This window comes from Diachasmimorpha longicaudata, chromosome 6, assembly GCF_034640455.1.
Source record: "Diachasmimorpha longicaudata isolate KC_UGA_2023 chromosome 6, iyDiaLong2, whole genome shotgun sequence".
In the NCBI taxonomy this organism is placed as follows: domain Eukaryota; kingdom Metazoa; phylum Arthropoda; class Insecta; order Hymenoptera; family Braconidae; genus Diachasmimorpha; species Diachasmimorpha longicaudata.
The window spans coordinates 6,778,974-6,793,328 of NC_087230.1; positions in this window are offsets into that span (position 1 = coordinate 6,778,974).

The following is a 14,355-nucleotide window of genomic DNA, read 5'->3' on the forward strand; positions in this document are numbered from 1 at the left end:
GGATCCCACAGGACACAACCCTAAAGACCCAGTGATTAAGGGAGCACGCACCAACACAACTTGAGTCCCCAAGAAAGACAGTATTTAGACACATCTCCAGCATGTCGTTATGCCCAAATGGGGGTGAGTTCGAAGTGATTCAATCTCGGTATAATCCCCATAATCCCCCGAATAGCGTTTCGCGTGCCCGGCCACCCTTCCAAAGGGCATATACCAGTGTGCACAACCAAGGTTCTGTTTACCTCGTTTGAATAGAACCAGATCATCTCCAATAATCATTTCATTACTCGTCAATTTAGCCGATGGAAAAGTTTTCTCAATTCTCATTACTCTTCGGAGGAGGGTGCTCTCGGTGACGCACATCGGGGTGGAGAATTCTTGACGCTCCGAGGGGGAAAGTGAAAGGGTCAGGGGACTGAGGGAACGCGTAACCGCGCAATAACGAGCAGGAGGAGAGCGAAGGTTGACACACCCCCGCACTCTATTTACCCCCAGCAATGTGTTGGAGTTTGTGTATGGGACTGGCAGTGACTGGCGGCTATACACATACGTACTTGGCTTAACGCTAATGAATCTGATTTGCATCTGATCCTGACTGATCTATACGATATTTACCCTCCTGCGAGGACTTTCGGATGAATTATTTAGAATCTGCTTTGTTATTTTTCATTCATGATTTTTTGGTCCCTCTGATTAATTACAGGGACTATTTTGGGGGAGAGTTTTGAATAGTTGTAACAAGTCATTTGCACCTGAATTGTTGAAAAATCTTTCCATTGAAATTTTTAATTTTTATTTGAGGGAAATTTACCCGGAAAAATTCGAAGAAGTACTTCATTGAACGTGAAATACTGAAAATTTTTCTCGAACTCTCGCGAAGAGTTGAAAAAATCGATTGGAGGGATTAATAACCCATTTAATTAATAAACTAATTTATCAATATTAGTTACGGGGTATGAGTCGAGATTAATATCAAGTGCTGATTTAAATTGATAAGAAGGCGCGGATGGTGATTGATCAATATTTTATTATCGACGTCAATTACTAGTTTCCAATTAAATCAATAAAAGCTTCTGATCGGCATCAATCAAAATATTGCAAAAGAAATATATTAATGGCTTCACATTCGGATTAACACTATATTCTTCATTACGGTTAACAACAAAATTAATTATGCGACTTGCGTGACATTTTTTCCGTCATTCATCAGCTAAATATTTATTATTTCCATATTGATATATTACTTATTATTTTATTCGACGGATTTGAGCAAATTGAATTGAATTTTCAAAAATTCGATTGTGATTCGAATAAAAATTCCAATGAATAGTTGTAGTCTAGTGCAATTTGTATAGATTTGTCGCTGCGAATTGATAAAAATGTAGGAATCTGGACCCAACACCGTAAGCCTCCCAGATCCATCTCCATTCTCCACCTCATCTCCCATTTCTTTTTGTTTCTCTCCTGTCCCTCATGCGTGATCTATCCGGTCGCCGTGTGTGTGTCCCTCTCAGCCTCCTCACCAAGGTTTGTGTTTGATGGGCGTGGTGCCCTCGGGATCACCGTCCACTGCTCCGCCTTCTCGAATTTAAGATTCCAATCTCCACGGTATAAAGTATTTCAGTTAATCCCATGGAAATGCAAACAAAAATTTTCAACTTTTCTCGGGAATAATTGGAGACAGCTTCCACCCTTGGTCTGTAAATTCATGAGCCACTGACGAATTCAATCCCCGGGTCATAAACAGGCCACGCGGTTAAATCTCGGACGTGCGGCAACCGATCACTCATAATCTAATTAAAAAGACGGGGATAAGGGCTGAAAAGATCCGTTTGTACGAGTCCCAGTTTTAATATTAAAATCGCGTTAATGTGGGGGATTTGACACGTGCGACAATGACACTGCGCTGGGGTTGGTTATGGGGCTTGTTCACCCTTGGAGAAATAGAGCGGATTTTGACTCTTGCGTTTGTTTACTTGGGATCAGTCGAGGCTTCTGGGTGGTTTATATGTTTGAAGAGGAGTTGCAGTCACGCGCCATTGTTTGCGTTATTTTGTGCTGGATTGTGGGACTGGAAGAGATCTCCAGACATTTTTTAACTGGAAAATTCATTTTCAAGTTGGTTGAAACCTATTAAAATTTTTTTTTTTCGGTTAAAACCGGAATTTTTCTGTTTAGCGTCAAAATTTACTTATTTAATCGATTTAAATACTCCATTATTCATGTTTCCCCAGGGTATATTGTTAAATGTGTCAACGATGTTCAAGAAAGTGGTAAGTCGTAAACAATCAAGTCGTCACGATCACCCGTTTCCAGTTCATAAAACATCCCTCGCACAATGGCTGGCTAACAAGGTGCAGTGGTTTTTCCCTGGAGTTTTTCTAATCCCAAATATATCGTTTTATTTAACGCATTTCGTTTGGAATTTTTTTTTTCTGTCGTTTACATCTTCCATTCGATTCTTTGAAAAGGGTCACCAGGTAAACCGTCGATGTCGTAACGCCATCAGAGTGAGAAATGAATAAGGGGATGTATTCTTCGATGTGAAGTCTCGGGGATTTCTAACGTGTGACAGGTTGATGCTTCTTCAGAGTCGACGAATGCACCTTCAAGCCTTTCTGTCACGACAGTCGAGGCTTTTGAAATGGGTTGAGTATTTTTATTTCATTTCTTTTTTGCCAATTTCTCGTGTGTTTGGATTTTTTTTACCTTCTGGAGGGGCTCCGTATTTCTCCTTGAAGATGAGATATTCTTCATTTCATTAAACAAAAACCCCTTAAAATTAACCGGATAACTATTTTTTCAATAAAAATTCCTTTATGTCTTCTCTACATTTAATTTAAAAAATCTCCGGAACTTTGGATTGCGAAAGACTTCTATTATAAACTCTAGGGTTGATTTAAGACTTTCGTAATGTGATTTCGCGGATTCCGGTTGACTACTGAGAACCGAGAGTCTCGGTCTCCTTATCTCCCAGGATCAGATAGTCTATAAACAAGATTTTTGGATAAATGCGCTTTGAACTGCGTGGGCGTGGCAGCGAGTCCTCGTGAAGGCCTTGGATAATAGTCCCTCGTCCCCTCGCGTTGGCTGTCCCAGCCGCAAGGATATTGGGATATTTATATGAGTCGGGAGGGCTCGTGAAAATTGGCTGGATGAGTGTGTTTTCTCCGGTCATATACGCTGGCTCATGGGGCCACCAGAGCACCTTTCTATTGTCCTCAGCCACGATGACAGGTGACTTTGTTCCTGGAAAGTTAAATTCCAGATATCCATATTTTCTAAAATACATTACATCTTTCTACGGGAATTTAATTTACTTTATCCAGCAATTTATCTTTACCCCGAATGAATTTTTACTGAAACCCCGGTGCTGACCCTTTTAACAACATCATTGGACTGTCATTGAAGCTGAGCGATACAGCGAGAGTGGGATAAATCCGCTTAATCCAGAAACCGGGTAATCCAGAAGAATCGACAAACAAATCTTTATCCCAAACCGCTCAAGGGTCCACGGGATATCCATTCCCTTGAGTCTTCAGAAACTCACGACTGTGCGGACAATCCTCATAATCCATGGTCTTGAATGCCCGTGTAACAACACACTGAGTATAAAGAAATCGGTTGAAGAATTGCGATGTAAGGCACGAGGGGTTAATCTTGTCTCTCTCTTTCTCTCTCTTCCCCGGGTGCTAAAGTTTTTCTTCCCAGCGGGAAGACTCCTCCAAACCCCGACAAGTTGCGGGAAATTTTCAAGTGCAGTATTTTGTCAAGGGACGGCTTTTTGTTGACAAACGGTTACATTCAAATTAATCATATTTATTTTAAATTACGAGCTATTGAATTGAATATTAATCAGGTCTCGATGAGGCGACGCCCTTTGCAAGAGATCGGTCCTTCGGTGCCTCCAGGAGTTCTCCCTTGCTGTCAAAGAAAATTGGCGGGTTCTCGTCAAGATCTAGGGCCCCTAGGCCACCCCGAGGTCCAGCGCAAAGCTCAGTAGCTCAGTGGTATCTTCACAGGATCTCAGTGTTTTACAAGCCAGCTGTATCGTATCCCCATTGTTGCTCCTCTTTGTGTACCCGCATAGCTCTCTCGCTCGGGTGCTCCAGGTTGACTTTGCCGTTTCATTTTTTTCCCCCATCTACAGTTTCATTTCTTTCTTCTTGTACGCAGATCTTTTGGGTTCAAGTGAACTAGAGAAAAGACCGCGAGGATCATCTGTATTTTTCTCTCTTTTACTTTGCAGCGTCGGCTCCTGTGTTCTTGGATTTTTCTTTTCCATGAACTCTTTATTTTTTTCTTGTTATTGCTGTCGGGAATATTCTGGCGTAAAAATTGCTGTTGCATTCTTTCCGTTTTTAAATATATTCCCTCGACGCGGTCTTAAATCGCCGAAAAATGAGTTAAATTTTGAATAAATTATGACGATAAATTATGACATTGGCTAAAAAATCGTTTAGTTGTCTCAAATATTTATTCTCATTCATCTCACTCTAGTATTCAAATAGAATAATAAAAACCTAATGAACGTAGGTAATAGATACCCTACAAGCATCTCGGGAGACAGTCCAGTTGAAACACGAAGACGTAATTGATCGACATCAAGGGGTACATCACCAGCAGATGTTTGAACACGCCCTCACCTCCATCTGTCTCTTTCATAAATACCCAACACCAGTTTAATACAACATTCACATGCAGAGTGGAGGTTTATACCCCACATTTTTCCTCCTTCACTGCTAAAGAAAAAAAAAATGAAACGAATGCACTTCATGTACACCACGTAACCTGTTCGCGCACGTGTACATGCGAGAGGGTATTCGTCAGGGTTTGCTTTAAAAGCTGAACCACACGATAATAGCCCGGAGTGTACAACGAATGAAAATGAAAAGAGGGAACCAAAGAGATCCGGATTCGCGATATAAAACGACACTACCGTGGGACGTCGCGCGTAATTTTTCACGGATGCAGCTAAGAAAAGGTATGAATGTAGGAAAAAAAATCATCATAAATCTAGTTTTTTTTTCTGATGAGTATCTGATGTCTTGAAGAATGCGAGGAAAAATGGGCTTTTGTGAGTGAAAAAATAGAAGGAAGAGAACTTTTGCAATAAAATTGTTATTTTTTACAATTTAACTAGCATGCAGTGCTTTGCCTAGAGTATGATACCTCATTCCTCATTTTTTATTTATGAGGAATATATATGTACATAAATTATTCACAGAACGAAAAGTTTAATAAAAATTACCCAGAGAGTTTGGTTATTTCGCAGCGGTGCGTTAGTCAGAGTAAAAATGCTAAAAGAACCTGAATGTTTATATAATATGAATTTATATGAAAGTAAATTTTCTTAGGGGAACGATAAACATTCAAGTTCATTAGTAATTTTTTAATAAGTTTTTAAGCATTCTGTGATTTTCTATTAATTGTTGAAGAATTATAATACTGGCAGTTCAATTTTCCCAGCAAACAGCCACTCACGATTTTTTTTTTCATGCAGTCGATCGGAAAATTATCAATTAAAAAATGAAAGAGAAAAAAAAACACCTTCCAAGAAGGACGATGATTCCTCTTTTGTAGTGTCACGTAAGAAGGAACGATTTTCGGAGGGTCAGAGGGTGGATTTTTGGTTGCAACACACAATGGCCTCTCATTATGTTATCCGCGCATCTGAATGCCACGGCCATTCATCATTCCCACCGGGTCCCTCCACCCAATATCCAGGGGATGAGACTGCATACACTGCAATATCCTTCCTCAAAACAGGTGAGAGTGTGAACCACATTCGCTCCTCATACCCCTCCGAAAACAATCTTGGCGAATTGGCCGGGCGAAATAAACTCACGAATGAATAAATTATCAAAGGAGATGAATTATTATTTTAAAATCCAATGTATCGTAGTGTATTCTCGTGGTGGATGGCATGATGAAACAGACATCTCTGTCTCTCTCGTGGTAAAGAAAAAATCCATCCATCATGGTTCGAACGAAACACATTGGATTTTGATGGACGGACACGATGTTTTTGGACTGTTAAAGTATCTATGTGCCCTTTGGAACACACGATAGAATTGATGAACGTCTTTTACTAATTTATTACATCGTGTTGAACCGAAGGAAATTTATAATGGAAGTAGAGCTTTGTTCCATTATCCATTATAGAGAAATAGTATTTTTTTGGGAGTTTTTTCCGTCGAATTGGCACAATCAGAAGTATTATTTCTCCATTTTTTTGATCTTGTGGGAGAGAAACTTTTTGGTTTCCTGGAGAAAATAAAAAAAAAATATTCATAAATAATTTCGATTAACTAACTAAATTGTTTTAATTCGAGGAAAAAAATGAATTAACCTCAATGAAGGTCATTAATTTTATATGACATTTTATATGACTTAAAATCATGTGGAATGTTATCTTTTTTTAACGTCAAGACCCAACAGTTGAATTTAAATTTTTTAATAAATCTTCAACCCTGGAAATTAATCAATTTCCTCTCAAACTATTTTTGAAATAGATCAATTCTAGTGATGACATTCATCGACGCTTTTCCCCCACTCAAACAGTCATCATCACCATTTAAAGCCATGTAGCACATCCTCCATCTGTTGCGATGTTCAATGACACCCGAAATGAAGACCGAAGACAACACAGTCTTCACTCCAGTGATACAACCATAGAATCCGACAGGGGCTTTAGGCTTCGGGGTGAGATAGGATAGGGTGTGTCGTCATGGCTACGCAGCAGGGGGCGGGGCAATCGATACACCCTCGCGCGTCTCACGCGTTCACGAAAAGCCCGGGTGAAGGGGGGGAGCTACGTGTGTACACACACGCAAGTGCGTTCATATAACGCCCTGAAACAATGACGATCACCACGGGAGTCTTCTGCGGGGGTGGCTCGTGGCTTTCGGTGCTTCATCTTGACCTCAAACAAATGACCCATTACACAATATTATAAGCCGTCAGATGCGATACTTCCATCTTCAAGGGATGAAAACAACTTCGGGGAGGAAAATATTTATTTTTATACAGCTGTGGAAATTTATCCATTAACTGCTGAATTCAATTAACTTATTGTTAAAGTACTGAGTTGTGAACTAATTATTTAATTTTCAGAGTTCTGATTTTTTTTTGAAAATTGTCAGGGCTTTAAAGCTCTCAATCAATTAACAATTTTGATTGAGTTCTTAAATAGGTAATTTGTTGGAAACTTTACGGAAATTATTGATTAGGATTGAAGTATTTTTTGAGTATTGTAACGCGGGGTAAATTGAATTTATTACATTTTTCAAATATTTGAAAAATTTCGAAAAGAACGTCAAATTAGGACATTCATTTTTGCTGGGTAATTACTCATTTCTTTTGTAAACTAATAATAATTGTTCCTACTCAGCGGAATGCTGGTTATAACCATAACACTCTCGAAATCAGTAACTTTGTTCTGAAACAGAGAATCTTTTGTAAAATTTCATTTCCCGAGAATTCTCTTGAATCTTTTCGGTAATTTCCGCGCCCCCGACACGCAGCAAATGTTGCATAAAGTCCATTCGTATTTTGAACGCTCGTCATCCACGCCTCCCGAATAATAGCCCGATGTCACGATGGAGGTGCGAAAAGACAGAGAATTTCTCTCATTCCTGGGAGAATTGGCCGAGAAGAATGAGGCGCGCGCCTTCTTCAATCTTTAGAACGCGGTGTGGTACAATCGGACAGAATGACAATGGAAAAACCGCGTGGAAAAACTTTCCGGACACAATGAAAGCGCCTCGAGTGTATCATTTGGTCGTTTATGATGACCCACAGTCGTTCATCATTTCTCAGGGTCGATGAGCATTTTTCATCGCTTCATCTCATCCATTTCTAGTTTCATTATATTTTTTTCTAATACTGTCGGCAGGGTTGTGATGGGGGTTGCGGGAAATTACTTTTGAACGAGGAAAAATAATGTAATTATATTTTTTAACGGCTGTTCATGCTTTTTCCTGTGCTTTCTGTTAAAAAAAAATTGTTTACGTAAATAAAAACTCTTTCAGGACGTAGAAATGTCTATAAGACTTCAATAAAGATTTTTCATCTTCATATTGACCTCGAGGTACCCTAGCAAAAATCGATGAGAATATTAACGTAGATAAAAAAATTGTTAATGTCATGTAATATTTTGAAAAAATTCCTGACCATTTTCCGAGTTACCCTAGCTGATACCCTACGATAAATCCCCCGAAATCCAGGGAAGGCTCCATCCCAGCATTAAAAAATTCATTAGAATTCCCCGGGGGATGAGAAAAGAAAAATGCAATAACTCAGATGCACTTCTGACACTCTCGACTTCCCCTCCAGCTCCACATAAACACAAAAGGGAGCACCTGTCCAGGTAGGCGTAGGCAGAAAAGGAACGAGCCACTTCTAGGAATTTCACTGGTGGCAAGGCACCAGCCTGTCTGCGAGCATCAGCATCACCAGATCTCGCGGATTGTTTCATTCTCATCTCTTTTTGTGCCGTTTAATGAGTTTTTGTCACTCCCCTCCGCTCTTCCTGGAATTATATTTCCCCCGTGACTGTCCCTCTCCCCTTCTCTCAACCGCTCAAACTTGATTGTTACACATATTTAACAGATTCGCAACACATTTTTAAGTCACACGCGAGGGAGAGGTCGAAAGGGGAAGACGCGAGGTGGTTTGAACTTTAGGGCCCGCGAATTACGATGAAACACACCTGCGAGGAGTGACGGATGGCCACATTGCATTCTGCAGCTCCATATCTCCCTGATTTCTCGCTGTATAATTCCCCGTAAAGTCGTTTCGGGGGGCCATGTCTATTATTTTTTTTTATTTATTTAATCGCGGGAGAGTTGCGCCACCACTCGTATTTGATTTGAGGTCTCGGACGATCGCGAATTCCTGCAACGACAAATATTCATTTGCGATTCCATGGACTGAAATAAAAAAATTTCCACAAATCAAGTTCATTTTCGTTAAAATAGAAAAATTAATTGGAATAATTTGCTTTAGGAAACATGAGTAATTTTAAGGAACCGCTCTTAGAACAGACATTACACTGATTCCTTTACTTTTAAGGGATAATTCCCAAAAGCTGTCAGTTCCAATTAATTTCCTCTTACGCTCCTGAAATTTTTCCGAAGTTTCGGTTTAATTTCCTTTCCGAGCGTATGTGATACCCACTCCCTCGTCGGACGTCTGATTCTTTTCATATAGTTGCAAGAAAAGAGTGATTAATTACATCTCTATTTCTCAAGATCTTCTAGAACATTCGGTGTCTCCCTGTCTCCCTGCGGGTGTACCCGGACATCGGTGGAAGTGAGATGGATGACGGGGTAGAGAGGGCGAGTGAGGTGGCCGTAGGATATATCCTCGCATCCACGAGCGAGGACCGAGGATAATCGATCCCGCGCCTGGCATTGTGTCCCTTTTTGTTACGTTCAGTCCCGCAACGAAATATTATACCAGTGTAGCGGATCCCCGAAAAGTTTTCGCTTCTCTTCAGAGGGGCAAAGAAACAGATTCACTGATCTTTGTATTATATTCGTTTATTCGTTCCTCTGATCAATTTTCGGTCAAAACCGTACACTTCGATTCAACTCTCCTATTTATTGATCAATATTATACAAATAGTTCCGCCTATTCCTAAATTATTTTTTGGTTCGTCTGAGTTAAAGTAGAATTCAATAAAAAAAAATTACAAAATCTAAAAAATGTTTCCCCGATATTTTTTTTTTCTCTCTTCTCATCACGAACGATTAAGTTAGTGGTGTGGGGTTGAAGTCGATTATGATACTCTCGGGGTCAACGAGGCGATTCAATTCCTCGTCGTATAACACTGGGAAAAAGTGATTGCCAAACCACCCTCACTTACTGGAGCTCATAACTAGGCCCGTGGGGCTGCTTGTGACATGTTCATCCCCTCCCGCATTTCTACGCCCCATATAACGCGAGAAACTCCACTGACTCTCATTCTCCTGTCGGGCACGTGAATCGTGTCGAAAGAGTGTATTATCCTCACACGTTCCACTGCTCCGTCTTTATTTCCCCAAGTTCCTTCGAATGAGGCGTGAAACGTTGGTGCAGTGTGCTCGATTGATTTCAGTTGTTAGTGGCTGGTGTTTACGGACGTCATTACATGTCGTTGAGTGCTTCAGCATTTTTTTTCCCTCAGTATTTATCCAAACACTCTAGAGTCATGCATTGGCTTTGTGAAAATCACAAGGAATTTTAGCGGAGTAAATCAATTGAAATTTACGGAAATTTTGGTTGCAACAAAAATATAGAAAATGAAGCTATACAATTTTAATTTTTTTTTTATGCAATTGGTAATATTCAGGACTTATGAATTTTCCATCAACAAGGATCACCTAAAATTCCCTTACGATATGTGTACACACCACCACCTGAACATCGCAACAAAAAAACTATTCTCATTCACATCGTAACTTAATAAAAAAAAATATCAAAAACCATAATTCCTATTAGATCCCTCACATTATATAGATCTCACCCCCAGTATCGGATTCAAAGGACATTACCATAAATAATGCAAACAATCACGTCGTGGCGTGAAAGGACAAAGGGTCCCACTCTCTCCTATGAATCTAAATCATCATCGTGCCTCGAGGATCCGTCGTCTAATGTCTCCCCACCGACGAAAAAAAAAAAAGAAAAACTCCCTCGCTCTTTTTTATGTCCCCACGATACCCACGTTGATATACGCACACAACGCAGCCTCAGCGCAGTAACCCGACGCTTATGTTCCATGCTCGGTGGATTCACTATGGGGCTCCGGTGGGCTTCCGGAAGTACGCGTAAACCGGAATACCCGGTGGGGGTGTGAGGCATCAATACAACCGCTGATGGTCCGACGGTATATCACCTCGAAAATTGCTAGAATACTCATCGCAAGTCTCTAAATTTTTTTTCATTCTCTTTTGACCGATATCCAGAGTCGAGATGAACGCGAGTGGACGCGGAAAAAGGAAGTTTTCGGGGGCGTGAGTCAATGCCAGAGGAATTCATTAACCCCGAGGGTTTCCTTGGTTTGTCCATCCGGGGATTGATGTGGATAGACAAGTCCATCGAGTGTCAAAAGAGAATCATAAAACAAGTCGATTTTTTTTATTGAGAGGCGCAGATATTTATAGATTGATTGGATTAATCGTCAAATGAACCTGAAATAAAATTGGAATTCCCATTAAAAACTTGAAATGCAACAATCGAAATAAGCCCTGAATAAAAATAAAATTTCAACTGCAAAAATCATCGAAAAACTTCCCAATATAATTAGCAATTATCAATTACCGATTAATTCCCCTTCATTAATTTTCATAAATATTTCTTGAATAATGTAAATCTTTTTATCAGCCCTTCTGTTCCTCCGGAATCATATGTCTGCGGGTATTCAACAAATTGGTAATTTTTATGTCCATTCGTTTTGTTGCGATTCCCGTGGGACTGACCGGAGCTTTATTGATGAGATCGTTAATACTATACGCAAGATGGATTCCTCCTGTCCCCGGCTATGTTTTGCCCGGGCCATCGAACGTCTATCCGTCGCGATCGGCGACCACCCGATGCGTTTCCCTTCATCCCAACAAAAGATATATTCTCCCCGGGATGAAGAAAATTTCATAACACAATAACATAATTCCGAGGCAAATAATCTTCAGTTATTTGCAGACGCGCCCTTCTGCCTGCATTAGCAAAACTACAGTGTATCTGAAGTAAAAATTACCACGCAGATACAGATAGATAGGGGTACAAGGTGGCGTATAAAAAAATTAATCATCACAAATTAATTATTATAAAGTTTATAAATGGAAATGACGAAAATACTATTATCAAGAGGTCTGATCGGGTTCGGAAAAAACTACTTGTCGTGCAGTATTTAGCGTTATTGTAGAGTTGTGGTAGTCGTGAGGGGTAATTATGGACACACCTTGCTGTGGAATAATTAATTTGGCTTTCTAGGTCGTTGGGACTCCGTAGATTGCGTCTACTGTCCCTCTTTAATGCTCGTAGGCATGTGAGTCTATATTTAGGAGCATCTCAGCCTCCCACGCAGTCCCTGGACCCTCTCGATACTCTTCTGGGAACATTCCGCGCGTGCCAGGATCCTCGTCCTCATTCCCATGTCCGTTAAATCGTATTGGATTCGTCAGAATAATTATAATCTAATAAATACTAAAGTCATGCACATAATTTATGAGTTTTTGAATAAAGGTCTGAAGGAATTGCTTGATGAGATATTTAAATAGTCAACATTCTGATGCTTTATAGTTACCAGAGGATTTAGTATAAAAATCTTATGCTGCTTAAATTTTCAATGTTGTAATTTTTGATATAATTTTATCAATTAATTCATTGAGATTAAATTATCTTGTGATTTTTAAAAATCGTAAAACGTGAAGTTTCTGTGACTTAAGTCTCTGAAAGAATGTTTAGCCCCGAATATTGTTATTTCGTTGTTACGAAATAATGTTAGATCGCTAGAGATAATAGTGAACGCTCACTTCCCTGAATTTCCTGCGATTTTGATACAGACATCGCCAAGAATTATTTCTAGAATATGGAAACCACGTAATCTGCATTGATGACGAGCAAAACTCGTTGGTTCACGTGTATAACCAGCAAAAACACGGACTCCATCCCCTCCTACATACGTTATTCATAGTCGGAGGAGGGTATAACCGATGAGAGAGAGAGAGGGAGCAAAGAACTTAGTCGTTTTAGCGGCAATGCATGGAGATGCCAATAAATATGTCTCTCCGGTCGTCCATGCAATATGTATGTGGCAATCGGCCAAGCTCGGGGGTCGCGCGAGATCCGCAGATATCCTCTCTCTCGCTCCCACCCCCTCGCGTCATTTCTTCCCGGTGAACATCTTCGTTTGAAATAAAAAATATGGAAACGAAATAATATAAAGGCGGATCGCGCGTCTTTGTCATTCATCCTAACAAATTTCGCGACTATTTAAATTCTTTAATTTAATTATTGATTAACTTTTCTCGACAGGAGGAGGAACATTGCAAAAGCCGGGATTTTGGAGAAAATTTTCATTCACCATTCAGTACCTCCGATTAAACATTTAAAACAAAATCAATGGGAATGATTTTTTTTTGTTTTTATGTTCTGGGATTGAAGTTATGTTGAAGATGAAGCTATAAATAATTTCCGGAATTTTAATGCGAAGTCCTGCCGTGGTGGTTCTCTTTTTTCTTCAAAGGTGAGGAGGAGAGGTAACGTCTCTTCTGGGAGACGTTAACAAACGTCTTTTTGTGCGGGGGGAGGACCCCCCATCAACCCAGGGGTACACACCCACGTGCGGACGGTTCTTCACATTGGGGGAAATGGAATTTAATATACAATTCGATAATTGTTTTTTCAGGGGTCTTCTGGATTAATGAATGGAACATTTTTATGGTAAAACAGCGAGACTGGTGGGGGAATCATGTCTAGACGTGTTGACAGATTAAATATTGCGTTTTATTTTTTCTAATGGCATTTTGATCATTGAATAACAAATAATTTTCGAGTAATTTTATCATTTGTAATTGGTTTCGTAAAATGATACAAATTTTTATAATTTTACCACGATATGTCATTACATGTGCTTTAAATTGTTGAGCCCTCGTATCATCTAGACCTTCAAACATAAACCTGGAAAATTCAAACACAAACAATATTAAATCTTAAACCAATTTTCCCATTCAGATTACAGAGAAAGTGAAGCGACAGCGGTGATAAAGGGAGGACTGGGTTAGGGGGGTGCGACAAAGACACCCAGTCTATGAGCCTTGGTACGGGTGGAACGAGAGGGGAGGGCAGAGGGGGTGAAAGCTGTCACAAGCAGAGACGACGCGGGGATGGCCCAACTCCTCGCTCCCTCGTCCTCATCTGTAATCGCGGGGGCGGCAACGTCCTGTTCACGACAGGATCACATTGCCACTGAACTACTACTGTATACGCAACAGAGCGTTCTGGCCCCTGTCTCCCAGCACCATCATCATCCCCTTCCATCCACCCGCGCAACCACCCGCTCTTCTGTCTAGCCGTATCCTCCCTGTCCCTCAAACGATCCAGCCCGACACAGCCAAGGTCCACTGCCAATTCCACAGTATCCGAGTCAGTTGTCATGTACTGGTTGTGTCCCTCTATGAATATTAATTGTTTATCAATTATGCGATGAGAGAAGAGGTGCATAAAGAGAAGTATTTAATTAAAATTGTTTACCTCTACCTTAAGTCGGGATCAAAACGCAGTTGCGGTTGGGAATTTAAATATTTTTTGAGCATTAGAATTTTTCTGATAAAATTTTCTCCCTGTTATTGACCTGACCTCAATGGGAAG